Below are 17,036 nucleotides of genomic sequence, written 5' to 3' on the forward strand. Positions count from 1 at the left end.
GCAAACCTCAGCGAACCAGGTGGCAGTCAAGGTTGTTGGTGTGACATATTCATTCCCATCAACCTGAGCAGACGGGGTCCTTGGTTTACCATCTCGTCCCAAAGACGGAATCTCCACAGCACTCTGACAGAAAGGTGGGTTTCAGACTGATAGTGCAAAGTGCTGTTAAAGTTCAATACTCTGGCCCTAAGTTTCTCGTGCGCCCTTTCATTGCGGCTGTTACAGCTGCATTGAGAAAGTTGGAATTGCGTTTCTAAGCTGCATCTTGTTGATAATGTTAGTTGATCTTAAGAAATTTATGATACAGTATTGACTTGTGGATGATTAGAAGTTATGGTTTGCATCACCAAAGTGTCAAGTAGCAATGGAAAATGTTGTGATAGCAATGAGGTTGTGATATGAATGTATGCCACCTTCCTTCTATTGTGCAGCAAGCTCCCTGTGCTTTTAAGGAATGTTAAACTTTACCTCATCCCATTCACAATTCTTGAGCTTGGAGAACAGTTACCACATTCACCAGCGATGATATCCCCATGATTACTGTTGGAAAGAATTGCTGACTGGATGTTTCACTGGATATGCATAAAGTTCCTTATGACGGAAAATTGTTTGATGTGTAAACTTTGATGAAAGTGTGATATGAGCAAAGACAGATCTGACATTACAAAATGTATTGAAGTGGCAGATGTAGCCAAGGATAAATAAGATAAGCACTGATAAAAATACTGGAGAGAATTGCCATCCATCTTTGAATTAATTACTGGCTGGCTGGGTGCTTTTTAATCATATCAGACCCAAATTATCACTCAGAATCATGATTATACAACTCAGGACAGATTTTTTTTCACTCTTAACCTTCCACTTAAGTTCTACAGTGTCCAACTTGTCAGTAACGTTTTTTATCTGCAGCATTAGAAAATTTCATACAAGTTACCATGGTGACTCCATTTGTTCCTATATTGTGCTGAGCTGCTGGAACATTGAACACATGGTCTTTGATCTTACAATCTCCAAATCAGCAAAAAATCTTTTGCTTAAATTCTGCTTTTGCCAGTAAACAAATTTATTTTGGTTGAGTTTGTCCTGTTTTATTTTGAGAATTAGATATTTGAAATGGTTTAAAAGATGAAAGCGAGGGATTGAATTTCTGAATGTTGCTCCACTCTTGTCAGGATTTTCTTGGTTGTTAAAGTGCAACCGTCTGGACAATTCACAAACTAATCGATTAATCTTCCACATTCAGTGGCTTCCTTGCTTGCCAGTATGACCCATCAGCGGATCAGGGTAAGATATTACAAAACCTAAGAATAGCACTGGCTGAGATGATTCTCTGTATATTGGCAAAGCTTAAAACCCATTCCATAACTCCCATAGGTTCTGTGTGGCCTTAATTCTCATTGACACAAGAACAATTCACAATGTTGAAATATGATGATGTTTATTATAAGTCTTTAGACTATCTATTATTGAAGATTCTGGGACTGTTTGTACTCCCTTCTGTAATGCTTCTATAACTATAAAGGGACACATCATTCAGAAGACTTCCTTGTAAAGATTTATGATAAGAAAATTTTATAGCACCCTCACACCTAGTCCAACCACTCAAAGCACTTTTTTTGAGTGAACAATCTCTCTTTATTTAAAGAAATTTGCTTACATAGTTAATATCCAAAATGTAAGTTTTAAACAAAATGACATGATGAATTATTAGACTTAACCACTGAAGTTTTCGTTTTACGTGTCTTAAAATGTTAATACAAACAGCTTTAAATTCTTTCAAAAGCGTGATCTGTGATTTACTATCATGTAGCCCTCTGTCTGGCGTCCTCCTTCCAGGGTAAAGTTGGATGGGTCAAGTGACCCTTAAATCCTGGGAAGCTTTGTCTTCTCTTGGTGAAGCTCGGTTAGCAGCATATGAAATATGTACTTATCTTGTTCGAGTGGAAATGGGACAGAAGGCCTGAAGATTTAGTTAGGAGTTTGGTGGACGTGCAGGAAAACTCGAAATAAAGGGTTTTTTTTATTTTTATCACACAGTTAAATCAATTAGATGTCTTGGCTAAAGTTGTAGCTCAGGGTAAGGACTGCTCAGGAACTGTGAGGGGAGCAGAAGGGGAAAACTTACGAGATACTTTGGACAGAATTTTCTTGAAGTGTCTGACGACGCAGGAGCCAGTGCGCGAGCACCACGCCCTCTTTTAGGGAAATGCAATGAACCGCATGTCAATCAGGCAGCGGTGACACCATTGACAGGACTTCCCCAGAAGCAGGACAATGGCGGATTCAACACACCCAAGCAGGAGGGCCAGGCAACATCAGCAGCTTTTGAGCTCAGCAGCACCACACAATGGTGGATCAATGGACAAACATCACCAGAGTCCTAAGGTCACAGCAGATCGATGGCAGTGATCAGTGTTGTATAAGTATCCAGCCTTTAAGAGGTAACAAAGCGTGGGACTGGATGAACACAGCAGGCCAAGCAGCATCTTAGGAGCACAAAAGCTGACATTTCGGGCCTAGACCCTTCATCAGAGAGTTCACCTTTAAGAATTTCACGTGTCATGTGTAGACAATATTTCTACTCTGCCTGAAAGTTAGTCTGCTATGGGTTTGCAAGCTGCACCCACCAAAGTCAGATGGTTGCTGTAATGTTTGCTTCGTGACCTGTAATATGTTTCACACTTAAATAAGCAAAGCCTTCTCATTAATCACAGGCAAACAATTCATTATCGGACCATGAGATGACAATGCCGGGTGTTTCCTGTGTTTGAGAGGGTTGCGGGGAAAGGGTACCAGGAAAATCAGAAATAAAAGCAGAAAGGATCATCCAGTGGGGACTCCCTACCCAATGCCCAGCCCCTTGATCGGGCCTTTGCCTGAGGGATCCTGCCACCTCCATAGTGACAAGCTGCCTGAAGGGGGCAGACATGAGCAAAGCTGCCAAAGGCTTCATTCAGGTGGAGGCAGGGAGGACCTCTGAGAGCACAGCATTCTGATAGAGGTTCACCGGACACAAAACATTAACTCTGTTTTCTCCTTCACAAATGCTGCCAGACCTGCTGAGCTTTACCAGCAACTTTGCATTTGTTCCTGATTTACAGCATCCGCAGCTCTTTTGGTTTTTATACAGGATTCTGCCATTCGCTACAGAGCAGTTTATTTGAAGCCCAGTGATGATGTACCCTGGCTGTACTGTGCTCCTGACATGGCTGTTGTTCAGGCAGTGCTGAGTCATTTCCATTCTGTAGCCAGAGGGTGATTAGATTTCCTTACAGTGTGGAAACAGGCCATTCGGCCCAACAAATCCACACCGCCCCTTGAAGCATCCCACCCAGAATCACTCCCCTATAATCCCCACACCCCTGAACACTACGGGCAATTTAGCATGGCCAATCCACCTAGTCTGCACATCTTTGGACCGTGGGAGGAAACCGGAGCCCCCGGAGGAAACCCACACAGACACGGGGAGAATGATCTGTGATCTGTACCTTGAACAAGTCACATTCTTCCACAGATAGTGAAGCCCAGCTACTGACACTGCTCTGACCACAACATCACAGCCACAGTGGGCTATCACCTGCTGAGAGGTTTCTGTTATAACACTGGGTGGGGGTCGGGGAGATAAATTATGGAGAGGTAGGTTTAAGAGGAGAGTAAAGGAGAAAAAACATCAAAAAGCGAGACAAAGAAAGAAGGTAAGCATTTGAGAATAAGAGGGATGGAGGGGTGGAGAAAGTTTAATGACAGCCGTAGACTCACCAACTTTAAGGGCATTTAAATGGTCATCGGATAAACATATGGATAATAATGGAATAGTGTAGGTTAGATGGGCTTCAGATTGGTTTCACAGGTCAGTTGGACATTGAGGGCTGAAGGGCCTGTACTGCGCTGCAGTGTTCTGTGAAGTGGGGGATGAATATTATCATGGATATTGTGGGATACATGTTCCTAGTCCTGTGCCAGAACATGTGAGACCACCTGTCTGCAGCAAAGGACATACATTCAGGAAGAGCATCTGACCTTTAGCCACCTGCCCTGACTGGTGTTAAAGAGCAGCCTGTTAGCTGGCCTTCTCTAACGGCTTCCTGCTTCTCTCAGTCCAATTTTCCCATATGTGCCATTCCTGATGTTTTAATACATCGTTACACTCCATTACCCTAGCCATTCGTCTTCGAGACCAGTACGGGAAACTTTGACCCCAGTCCGGATACCCCCTCCTCACATGGCAGTGCCAGGGGCAGCCGCTGCAGGTGCTGGGTCCGACTCCCGATGCCAGAACCTAACTTGTCGATGCAGCACGATAGACACGGGCTTGACTCACTGCATTGATGTAGCTTCTGGGCAATGAGGGCCATTGCCTCTTGTACGCCTGTCTGCTGCCCTTGATTGCCAAAGACCCAGCGTCCTCTCCTGCCTGGGCCTGAGCAGAAAAAAGCCAAAAGAACTGTGCATTCTGTAAATCAGGAATGAAAACAGAATTTGCTGGAAAACCTCAGCAGGTCTGGCAGCATCTGTGAAGAAAGTTAACATTTTAGGTCTGGTGACCCTTCCTCAGAACTGATAGTAGCTGGGAAAACATCAGTTTATATACAGAAAATAGGCAGGGGGTGGGGTAGGGTATAACCAATAGGAATAGAGTGGGAAGAGAAGAGCAGTTGGATAGACAAAGGAGGGGAGAACTATCTGGCTAGGAGGGTGAGTCATTGTTAATGGGGACTGTCAGTGACTAACGATAGATAGAGTGCAATGGCAGGCTTCCCTCAACAACTCTTAACTGTTCTTATTTTCTTCAGGTCAGAGGGGTGGCCGTGGGTAGTCATATGGGCCCCAGTTATGCCTGTCTCTTCATGGGGTATGTGGAACATTCCTTGTTCCAGTCCAATTCCAGCCTCCACCCAAAACTCTTTCTCCAATATATTGACAATATCATCGATGCTGCTTCCCTCTCTCATCTGGAATTTGAAATGTTCAGCGATTTTGTTTCTAATTTCTGCCCTGCCCTCACTTTCAACGGCTCTATCTCTGACTCCTCCCTTCCCTTTCTCAACATTTGTTTCCATCTCTGGGGATAGACTGGCCATTAATATCCACTAGAAACCCAGTACCTCCCACAGCTGCCTGGACTTTACATCCTCACACCCTGCTTCCTGTAAAGACTCCACCCTATTCTCTCAGTTCCTCTGCCTCCATCGCATGTGTTCAGATGAGGCCAAAGTTCCACAAGGGAGCCACCGAAATGTCGACCTTCTTCCTCAACCGAGGATTCCCCAGCTCCATTGCCACCGGGCCCTCAACCAGGTCTAATCCATCTCCCGCACTTCTGCCCTCACCCCTTCTCTTTCCTCCCGCAACAGCGATAGTGTCCTCCTTATCCTCACCGACCATCCCACCAGCATCCCCATCCAGAAAATCATCAGATGCCATTTTTGCCACTTCCAGCAAGATACCACCACCAGACACACATTCCCCTCTCCTCGCTCGTCCACCTTCCACAGGCACCTTACCCTCCAAGACACCCAGGTGCGCTCTTCCTTCACCCACAACACTACCCCACAGCCCTATGGCACCCTCCCCTGTAACGGGCGAAGATAGAACACCTGCCCATTTACCTCCTCCCTCCCCAGTATCCAAGGGCCCAAACATACCTTCCAGGTGAAGCAGCACTTTACCTGCACGTCCCAGAATCTGATCTACTGCATTCACTGCTCACAATGTGGTCTCCTCTACACTGCGAAAATGAAGCATAGACTGGGTGAACACTTCACAGAACATCTATGTTCTGCTCACAAAAAATGACCCGAACTACCAGTTGCCTGCCACTTTAACACAGCACCCTGTTCTGGATGTGAGTTTGCTCACTGAGCTGGAAGATTAGTTTTCAGACGTTTCGTCACTTTTTTTATTTGAAAAAATATACTTTATTCATAAGATGTACAAAAAATAAAACATATTTATACACCTACCCAGTCATGCAAGCCACTCCGGGTTACCCAGGGGGTATGTACACCAACTAAAGAAGGAAAAAAAACAAAGCAAAGAAAACACCCCAGCAGTCGTCATCCCGCACAGTCCCAGTTGGCCCCGTAACCAGTTGGGGAAGGCGCCAGCTGGGCCCAGTTACCAGATAGGGCCCTTTTTTCTATTCTGGATGAGGGGTTTCATACCGTGGTCTTTCCCCACCGCGCCTTGGCGGCGGCTGCCCCAAGCTTTAGCGCATCCCTCAGCACGTAGTCCTGGACCTTGGAGTGCGCCAGTCTGCAAAACTCAGTCGGGGTCAGTTCTTTCAGCTGGCAGACCAGCAAGTTGCGGGCAGACCAAAGAATGTCTTTCACCACATTGATGGTCCTCACGGCGCAGTTGATGTTGGTCTCGGTGTGCGTCCCGGGAAACAGGCCGTACAGCACGGAGTCCCGCGTCACAGAGCTGCTCGGGACAAACCTCGACAAATACCACTGCATCCCCCTCCAGACCTCCTGCGCATAGGCACGCTCCAGAAGGAGGTGATCGACAGTCTCGTCCCCCTCGCAGCCACCTCGAGGGCAGCGTGCGGTGGCGCAGAGATTCCGGGCATGCATAAAGGATCTCCCTGGTAGAGACCCTCTCACCGCCAGCAAAGCAATGTCCTTGTGCATGTTTGAAAGTTCTGGCGATGAGGCATTCTGCCAAACGACTTTGGCAGTCTGCGTTGGGAGCCACTCGACGGGATCCACCCTCTCCTTTTCCCGAAGGGTCCTGAGGATACTACGTGCTGACCACTGCCTGATGGCCTTGTGGTCAAAGGTGTTTCCTTTCAAAAATTTCTCCACGAAGGACAGGTGGTACGGGACGGTCCAACTACTCGGAGCGTTCCGCGGCAACGAGGCCAGGCCCATCCTTCGCAACACCAGGGACAGGTAGAACCTCAGTAAGTAGTGACACTTGGTGTTTGCGTACTGAGGATCTACGCACAGCTTGATGCAGCCGCACACAAAGGTAGCCGTCAGGGCAAGGGTGGCGTTCGGTACGCCCTTTCCCTCATTTTCCAGGTCTTTGTACATGGTGTCCCTGCGGATCCGGCCCATCCTCGACCCCCAAATGAAGTGGAAGATGGCCCGGGTGACCGCAGCGGCGCAGGTCCAGGGAATAGGCCAGGCCTGCACCACATACAACAGTACCGAAAGCCCCTTGCACCTGACAACCAGGTTCTTACCCGTGATGGAGAGGGACCGGAGCGTCCACCTGCCCAGCTTCTGCTTCAGTTTGGTGATACGCTCCTCCCAAGTCTTAGTGCACGCCCCAGCTCCACCGAACCAAACACCCAGCACCTTCAGGTAGTCTGTCCTGACGGTGAAGGGGATGAAGGAGCGGTCGTCCCAGTTCCCGAAAAACATGCCCTCGCTCTTACCCCTATTGACTTTGGCACTCGAGGCCAGTTCAAACTGGCCGCAGATGTCCAACAGCCTACTCACCGACCCACGATCAGTGCAGAAGACGGCGACGTCGTCCATGTACAGGGAGGTCTTGACCTGAAGGCCTCCGCTGCCTGGGATAGTCACGCCCTTCAGGCTCACGTCCTTCCTGATGGATGCAATGAAGGGCTCCACACAGCACACGAACAAGGCAGAAGAGAGCGGGCAGCCTTGCCTGACTCCAAATCTGACGGGAAAACTGTCCGATTCCCATCCGTTGATCGAGACTGCGCTTACGATGTTGGTGTAGAGCAGCCAGATCCAATTGCGGATGACCTCCCCGAACCCCAATTTGGAGAGGATGTCCCTCATGTAAGCATGAGAGACCCTGTCGAAGGCCTTCTCCTGGTCCAGGATGACGAGGCAGGTATCCACCCGCCTGTCCTGTACGTAGGCGATCGTATCCCTGATGAGCGCGAGGCTCTCAGCGATCTTCCTGCCCGGCGCAGCACAGGTTTGGTCAGGGTGAATCACCGACTCCAGGACAGACCTGGCCCGGTCGGCTATGACCTTGGCCAGGATTTTGGAGTCCACGTTCAATAGTGAAATGGGACGCCAATTATTAATTCCTTCCCTCTCCCCCTTCCTCTTGTAAATGAGGGTGATGATGCCCTTCCTCATGGACTTGCACATTTCCCCTGCCCGAAGCGCACTATCGTACACCTCCAGCAGGTCCTGGCCGACCAGGTCCCACAGAGCGGAACACAGCTCGACTGGTAAGCAGTCGCTCCCGGGAGTCTTATTCCTCTCCAAGGACTTGAGGGCTCTGGTCAGCTCATCCAGGGATATCGGCCGGTCCAGCCACTCCCTCGTGCCATCGTCTAAGACCTCCGTGATAGACGACAGGAACGACTCGGAGGCCGTGCTGTCCGTGGGCTTCGTGTCCTACAGTCCGGCATAGAAGGATCTGCTGATCCTCAAAATGTCGGGCTGAGACGATGTCACCGAGCCGTCGTCCTCCTTCAGCCGGCTAAGCATAGAGCTCTCTTTGTGCACCTTCTGAAAGAAGAAATGCGAGCACGTCTCGTCCAACTCCACGGAGTGGTCCCTGGACCGGAAGATTATCCGGGAGGCCTCCGCGGCGAAGAGCGAGGCTTGCTGGCCCCTCACCTCGCGGAAGTCCTCCGTGACATCGACCCCCATCAACTGCAGAAGGAGCAGGTTCTGCCCCCTTTTCCGGAGTCGCGACAGCTTTCACAGCCTCTCTCTCGCCTTCCGAGAACCCTGGAGGACAAAGAACCTTTTGATGTTCTCCTTCACCGTCTCCCACCAGTCGCCCGGAGACTCAAAGAGGGGTTTCACGGTTTTCCAACCGGTGTACTCCCTCTTAAGCTCCTCGACGTTCTCTGGGGTCAACAGAGTCGTGTTGAGCTTCCACGTCCGGCTGGTCGTCCTGTAATGGTCAGAGAAGAACACCGGCTCGACGCCGGTGGACCTGACCGAGAACGTCCGTGACCCAAACAGGAGGTCTATCCTTGAGCGGATAGACCCGTCTGGCTGCGACCAGGTGTACCTCCGCTGCGCTCCGTCTGCAGGGTTGCTGAAGACGTCGAGCAGCTTGGCGTCCTTCACCTTGCCCATCAGGAATCTGGACGTGACGTCCAGTTGACTCCCCCCACCCGCTGTCCCCACGCCGGATCTTCCATCTGCAGCAATGATGCAGTTGAAGTGTCCGCCTAGGATGACCGGCCTGGACGTAGCCAGCAGGGGTGGAAGCCGCTGTAGGACGGCCAACCGCTCACTCCGTACTGCTGGGGCGTACACGTTGATCAGCCTCAGGGGAGCGTTCCTATAGCTGATGTCAGCCACTAGGAGGCGCCCCCCACCACCTCCTGAACTTGAGAGATGGTGAAGTTGCGCCCCCGCAGCAGAATAGCCAGGCCCGAGGAGCGACAGTCATTACCCCCCGACAAGATCGAAGGCCCACAGGTCCAGGCGCTGGACCATTTCCCGTACCTGCCGAGGTGCGGTATCCCGCACTCCTGCAGAAACAGGAGGTCTGCCTTGACGGTGGTCAGGTAGGCCAACGTGGACACACATCTTGCGGTTGACTTAACACTGCGCACATTAATGCTCGCAACTCGTACCCCCCTTGTGGGCAGTGACCGCAGTACCCTCCCCAAGTCCAAGGTCCAGCCCCTCCATCTGTCCCTTCATGCCCATTGCCCGGGCTAACTGCTGGACGCTCTCCGGGCTCAGGAAACCATCCGTGCTGCCTTTCGGGTGGCATCCCCCCATCGGGGGTGCGGAGGCAGGAGGGTCCGGCTCCGGGTCAGGCTGGGAACACGCTGTTTCCTCCTTCCCGCCTGGAAGTTCCGGGGGGCCCTCCAGTGCTCCAGCGGCACTTGACTGGGTGTCGGAGGGAGCCTCAGGATGCCTCCCGTCACCTGGAAGCCGGGTGCTGCTTTCCTTCCCCCTCGAGATCTTTAACTTCTGCTTCGGGTGGGCCCTCTCTGAATCCCCCTCGTCAGAGGAGCTCTTATAGCCCCCCTGTAGCTGCCTCTTCCCACCTGATGGCTGCGGTTCCTGGGCCCGTCGACGCACCTTCCTCCTCGCTTTCCGGACTGTTGTCCACTCCCCTGGGTCACCCGTCACCGCCTCCATCGACTCCGGGCTGTCGGGGGGGATCGGAGCCTGCAGGGGTGCTTTGCTGGCCTCGGGCCCATCCTGCGGGGCTGGGCCCTCCTGCACGGCCTGGCCCCCCTGCACATTAGTGGGGTCCTTGCAGGGCCCTGGTGCCTTCCTCTCCTCCGGGGGGTGCTGGCCCCGCATTGCCCCTGCCGGCGACCTGGGCGTAGGTGGTCCCCCGCCACGGGCATGCCCTATAGAGGTGGCCCACTTCCCCGCAAAGGTTGCAGCTTGTCTCTCGTGGGCAATCCTTTGCAAGGTGTCCCTCCTCCCTGCAGTTCCTGCAGATGGTGGCTTTGCAGTCGGCCGCCACGTGAACTGACCTACCACAGGCATGGCAGACTTTAGGTTGCCCTGCATAGGTCAGGTAGCCCCTGCTCCCACCGTTTGCGAAGCTGGATGGTGGGTGTACGACATTCCTGTCGGTGCCCATCCTCAGCGTCACCTTGACCTGCCTCTTACTCGTCCAGATGCCAAAGGGGTCCACGATGTCAGTTAGGTCCCCTTCCACCTTCACATACCTTCCGAGGAAGGTCAGGACATCAACTGCTGGCACATGCGGGTTGTACATGTGTACAGTCACCATACGGCTCCTCTGCGCTGGCATCACAAACAGCGGGACAGCAGTCAATACAGAGAGGGGGCCCTCACCTCCTTTCTCCTTGAAAACCTCCAGGAAGCGCTCGCAAAGCTTGGCACTCCTGAAGGTCACGTCGTAAAAACCTCCTCCAGGGAAATCCTGCAGGCAGTAAATGTCCGCAGCAGCGAACCCGCAACAGTCCAACGGGACCCTCTTCACGAAGAAGATGCGGTCCACAGGTGCACCTTCATCCACCTTCTTTACAGAAACACGGATGGTGTTCCGGACCCCCTGACCTGGGGCACGAGCTCTTGCCGCAGCCATCGTTGCAGGTTGGCTGCTCCCCTGAACCAGCGTTAGGCCGAAGCCAGCAGTAAGATCCACTGGTTGCAAGGGTGCACAGCCAACCCGACGTCCTCCTTTCACCTCCAAGACAGCACTCTCCTCCTCTCGGTCGTCAAGAGAGTGGGTCTTTATTTTGTTCCAGATGTAAGCTGGTTCACTGAGCTTGCCGGTTTGTTCCCAGATGTTTCATCACCATTCTAGGTAACATCAACAGCGAGCCTCCGACAAAGCACTGGTGTTATGTCCCGCTTTCTATTTATCTGTTTAGGTTTCCTTGGGTTGGTGATGTCATTTCCTGCATTGGTGATGTCATTTCCTGTTCTTTTTCACAGGGGTGGTAGATTCGCTCCAAACCAATGTGTTTGTTGATGGAGTTCATTAGCTAATTGAACAAAACAAAACATACAGACCAAATACTGAACTACAGGAGCAACCATCCCAACACCCACAAACGAAGCTGCATTAGAACATTATTCCAACGAGCCACCACACACTGCAGCACAGAGGAACTACGCAGAGCAGAGGAAAATCACCTATACAGTGTATTCAAAAAGAATGGGTACCCAATGAACACAGTCCGCCGATTCCTCAGCAATAAACCCAAACAAACAGACAAAACGGGCTCAGAAACCATAACCACTCTCCCCTACATCAAAGACACTTCCGAAATGACTGCCAGACTACTCGGACCTCTTGGCATCAGGGTAGCCCACAAACCCACCAACACACTAAAACAGCAGCTGATGAACTTAAAAGACCCTATACAGACAACAAACAAAACGAACGTCATCTACAAAATACCTTGCAAGAACTGTGACAAACACTACGTTGGACAAACTGGCAGAAAGCTGGCCACCAGGATACATGAACATCAACTAGCCACAAAAAGACATGATCCACTATCACTCGTATCCTTACATACAGATGAGGAAGGACACCACTTCGATTGGGACAACACATCCATCCTAGGACAAGCCAAATAGAGACACACACGAGAATTCCTAGAAGCATGGCATTCCAACCGGAACCCGATGGGGGGATGCCACCCGGAAGGCAGCACGGACGGTTTCCTGAGCCCGGAAAGCGTCCAGCAGTTAGCCCGGACAGTGGGCATGAAGGGACAGATGGAGGGGCTGGACCTTGGACTTGGGGAGGGTACTGCGGTCACTGCCCACAATGGGGATACGAGTTGCGAGCATTAATGTGCGCAGTGTCAAGTCCACCGCAAGATGTGTGTCCACGTTGGCCTACCTGACCACCATCAAGGCGGACCTCCTGTTTCTGCAGGAGTGCGGGATACTGCACCTCGGCAGGTACGGGAAATGGTCCGGCGCCTGGACCTGTGGGCCTTCGATCTGGTCGGGGGGTAACGACTGTCGCTCCTCGGGCCTGGCTATTCTGCTGCGGGGGCGCAACTTCACCATCTCTCAAGTTCAGGAGGTGGCGGTGGGGGGGCGCCTGCTAGTGGCTGTCATCAGCTATAGGAACGCTCTCCTGAGGCTGATCAACGTGTACGCCCCAGCGGTACGGAGTGAGCGGTTGGCCGTCCTGCAGCGGCTTCCACCCCTGCTGGCTATGTCCAGGCCGGTCATCCTAGGCGGAGACTTCAACTGCATCATTGCTGCAGATGGAAGATCCGGCGTGGGGACAGCGGGTAGGGGGAGTCAACTGGACGTCACGTCCAGATTCCTGATGGGCACGGTGAAGGACGCCAAGCTGCTTGACGTCTTCAGCACCCCTGCAGACGGAGCGCAGCGGAGGTACACCTGGTCGCGGCCAGACGGGTCTATTCACTCAAGGATAGACTTCCTGTTTGTATCACAGGCGTTCTCGGTCAGGTCCACCGGCGTCGAGCCGGTGTTCTTCTCTGACCACTGCCTCCTGCTGGCCGGCAAGGGGATGTGGAAGCTCAACACGACTCTGTTGACCCCAGAGAACGTTGAGGAGCTTAAGAGGGAGTACGCCGGTTGGAGAACCATGAAACCCCTCTTTGAGTCTCCGGGCGACTGGTGGGAGACGGTGAAGGAGAACATCAAGAGGTTCTTTGCCCTCAAGGGTGTTCGGAAGGCGAGAGAGAGGCGGGGAAAGTTGTCGCGACTCCAGAAAAAGCTGCAGAACCTGCTCCTTCTGCAGTTGATGGGGGTCGATGTCACGGAGGACCTCCGCGAGGTGAGGGGCCAGCAAGCCTCGCTCTTCGCCGCGGAGGCCTCCCGGATAATCTTCCGGTCCAGGGTCCGCTCCGTGGAGCAGGACGAGACGTGCTCGTGTTTCTTCTTTCAGAAGGTGCACAAAGAGAGCTCTGTGCTTAGCCGGCTGAAGGAGGACGATGGCTCGGGGACGTTCTCTCGGCTCGACATTTTGAGGATCAGCAGATCCTTCTATGCCAGACTGTACGACACGAAGCCCATGGACAGCACGGCCTCCGAGTCGTTCCTGTCATCTATCATGGAGGTCTTAGGCGACGGCACGAGGGAGTGGCTGGACCGGCCGATATCCCTGGAAAGCTGACCAGAGCCCTCAAGTCCTTGGAGAGGAATAAAACTCCCGGGAGCGACGGCTGACCAGTCGAGCTGTGTTCCGCTCTGTGGGACCTGGTCGGCCAGGACCTGCTGGAGGTGTACGATAGTGCGCTTCAGGCAGTGGAAATGTGCAAGTCCATGAGGAAGGGCATCATCACCCTCATTTACAAGAGGAAGGGGGAGAGGGAAGAAACTAAGAATTGGCGTCCCATTTCACTATTGAACGTGGACTACAAAATCCTGGCCAAGGTCATAGCCGACCGGGTCAGGTCTGTCCTGGAGTCGGTGATTCACCCTGACCAAACCTGTGCTGTGCCGGGCAGGAAGATCGCTGAGAGCCTCGCGCTCATCAGGGATACGATCGCCTACGTGCAGGACAGGCGGGTGGACACCTGCCTCGTCAGCCTGGACCAGGAGAAGGCCTTCGACAGGGTCTCTCATGCTTACATGAGGGACGTCCTCTCGAAATTGGGGTTCGGGGACGGCATTTGCAATTGGATCTGGCTGCTCTACACCAACATCGTTAGCGCAGTCTCGATCAACGGGTGGGAATCGGACAGTTTTCCCGTCAGATCTGGAGTCAGGCAGGTCTGCCCGCTCTCTCCTGCCTTGTTCGTGTGCTGTGTGGAGCCCTTCATCGCATCCATCAGGAAGGACGTGAGCCTGAAGGGCGTGACTATCCCAGGCAGCAGAGGCCTTCAGGTCAAGACCTCCCTGTACATGGACGACGTCGCCATCCTCTGCACCGATCGTGGGTCGGTGAGTAGGCTGTTGCACATCTGCGGCCAGTTTGAACTGGCCTCGGGTGCCAAAGTCAATAGGGGTAAGAGCGAGGTCATGTTCTTCGGGAACTGGGACGACCGCTCCTTCATCCCCTTCACCGTCAAGACAGACTACCTGAAGGTGCTGGGTGTTTGGTTCGGTGGAGCTGGGGCATGCACTAAGACTTGGGAGGAGCGTATCACCAAAGTGAAGCAGAAGCTGGGCAGGTGGACGCCCCGGTCCCTCTCCATCGCGGGTAAGAACCTGGTTGTCAGGTGCAAGGGGCTTTCGGTACTGTTGTATGTGGTGCAGGCCTGGCCTATTCCCTGGACCTGCGCCGCTGCGGTCACCCGGGCCATCTTCCACTTCATTTGGGGGTCGAGGATGGGCCGGATCCGCAGGGACACCATGTACAAAGGCCTGGAAAATGAGGGAAAGGGCGTACCGAACGCCACCCTCGCCTTGCGGCTACCTTTGTGTGCGGCTGCATCAAGCTGTGTGTAGATCCTCAGTATGCAAACACCAAGTGTCACTACTTACTGAGGTTCTACCTGTCCCTGGTGTTGCGAAGGATGGGTCTGGCCTCGTTGCCGCGGAACGCTCCGCGTAGTTGGACCGTCCCGTACCACCTGTCCTTCGTGGAGAAATTTTTGAAGGGAAACAGCTTTGACCACAAGGCCGTCAGACAGTGGTCAGCATGTAGTATCCTCGAGACCCTTCGGGAAAAGGAGAGGGTGGATCCCGTCGTGTGGTTCCACACGCAGACTGCCAAAGCCGTTTGGCAGAATGCCTCATCGCCAGAACTTTCAAACATGCACAAGGACATTGCTTGGCTGGCGGTGAGAGGGGCTCTGCCAGTGAGATCCTTTATGCAGGCCTGGAATCTCTGCGCCACCGCACGCTGCCCGCGAGGCGGCTGCGGTGGGGGGGGGCGTTGGTGGTGACGAGACTGTCAATCACCTCCTTCTGGAGTGTGCCTATGCGCAGGAGGTCTGGAGGGGGATGCAGTGGTATTTGTCGAGGTTTGTCCCGAGCAGCTCCGTGACGCGGGACTCCGTGCTGTATGGGCTGTTTCCCGGGACGCACACCGAGACCATCATCAACTGTGCCTGGAGGACCATCAATGCGGTGAAAGACGTCTTTGGTCTGCCCACCACTTGCTGGTCTGCCAGCTGAAAGAACTGACCCCGACTGAGTGTTGCAGACTGGCGCACTCCAAGATCCAGGACTACGTGCTGAGGGACGCGCTAAAGCTTGGGGCAGCCGCCGCCAAGGCGCGGTGGGGAAAGACCACCGTATGAAACCCCTCATCCAGAATAGAAAAAAGGGCCCTATCTGGGAATTGGGCCCAGCTGGCGCCTTCCCCAACTGGTCAGGGGGCCAACGGGGACTGTGCGGGGAGACGACTGCCGGGGTGTTTTCTTTGTTTTGTTTTTTTTTCTTCTTTGTTTTTTTCCTTCAGCTGGTGTACGTACCCCCTGGGTAACCCAGAGCGGCTTGCATGACTGGGTAGGTGTATGAATATATTTTATTTTTTGTACATCTTATGAATAAAATATATTTTTTCAAATAAAAAAAGGTGACGAAACGTCTGAAAATGAACCTTCCAGCTCAGCGAGCCAACTCACATCCAGAACCTCAACCTGAGCTACAAATCTTCTCAAAACTCGCACCCTGTTCCCTGGCCAACATCTCTGTCCCTGGCTTGCTGCAATGTTCCAGTGAAGCTCAGTGCAAGCTGGAGGAACAACACCTCATTTTCCACTTGGTGACCCTACATCCCTCTGGACTCAATATTGAGTTTAATAATTTTAGGGCCTAAACTCTCCCATGTGCCAGCCCCCTACCCCATGCACCAGCCCTGTTTATTACATAGCCTGCCATTACACACTACCTGTTATTTAATCCCCGTTAACAACTACTCACCCTCCCAGCCAGATCATTATCAACTCTTTTGTCTATTCAACTGCTCCTCTCTCTCTGCTGGCTCTATCCTATCATTTACTCCGGACCCCATTTTCTGTGTATAAATTGACATTTTTCCAGCTACCATCAGTTCTGAAGAAGGGTCACCGGACCCGATATGTTAACTTTCTTCACAGATGCTGCCAGACCGGCTGAGCTTTTCCAGCAATTTCTGTTTTTGGGCCTGAGCAGATGTCGGGTCTCCGAGAGTCCACCGAGTGCCAGCTGCTTGGACAATGTCTTCCTCAGCCGGCTGTAGACCTGTTGTTGTGGGGTGCTAACCAGGTTTTATTACCCTCACCAAGGTGTCAGTATCTGGTCTGGTGAGTGGCGCAGGAGGCAACTTTGCTGATGCTTTGTCTGAGGCACCTGGACTGTCTTCATCAGAGGTCAATGTTGGGAATTTTGGGTTAGCCGACCATTTTGATGCAGAAGTGAATGGTAAGTTTATGGAACCTGCCAGGCAAAACCTCCCAGAAGGCACCGCTGCCCGCGGTGCCAAAATATTGAGAGCGACAGCAGGAATGATGGGAGTAGAGGAGATAATGGCATGCAGGGTGGTACTCACACATTTTGGTGAGAAAGTCTTTTCCCCAGGGTAGAGGAACCCAAGACTTGAGGGGGAAAGATTCAAAAGGGATCTAAGGAACAACGTTTTCATGCAGCGGATGGAATGAGTTGCCAGAAGAAGTGGTGGAGGCAGATAAAACTACAACATTTAAAAGGCATCCCGACGAGTACATTAATAGGAGGGGTTCAGAGGGACAAAGACAAAGTTGCTGGAGAAAA

The sequence above is a fragment of the Stegostoma tigrinum genome, chromosome 33, assembly GCF_030684315.1.
Source record: "Stegostoma tigrinum isolate sSteTig4 chromosome 33, sSteTig4.hap1, whole genome shotgun sequence".
Classification (NCBI taxonomy): domain Eukaryota; kingdom Metazoa; phylum Chordata; class Chondrichthyes; order Orectolobiformes; family Stegostomatidae; genus Stegostoma; species Stegostoma tigrinum.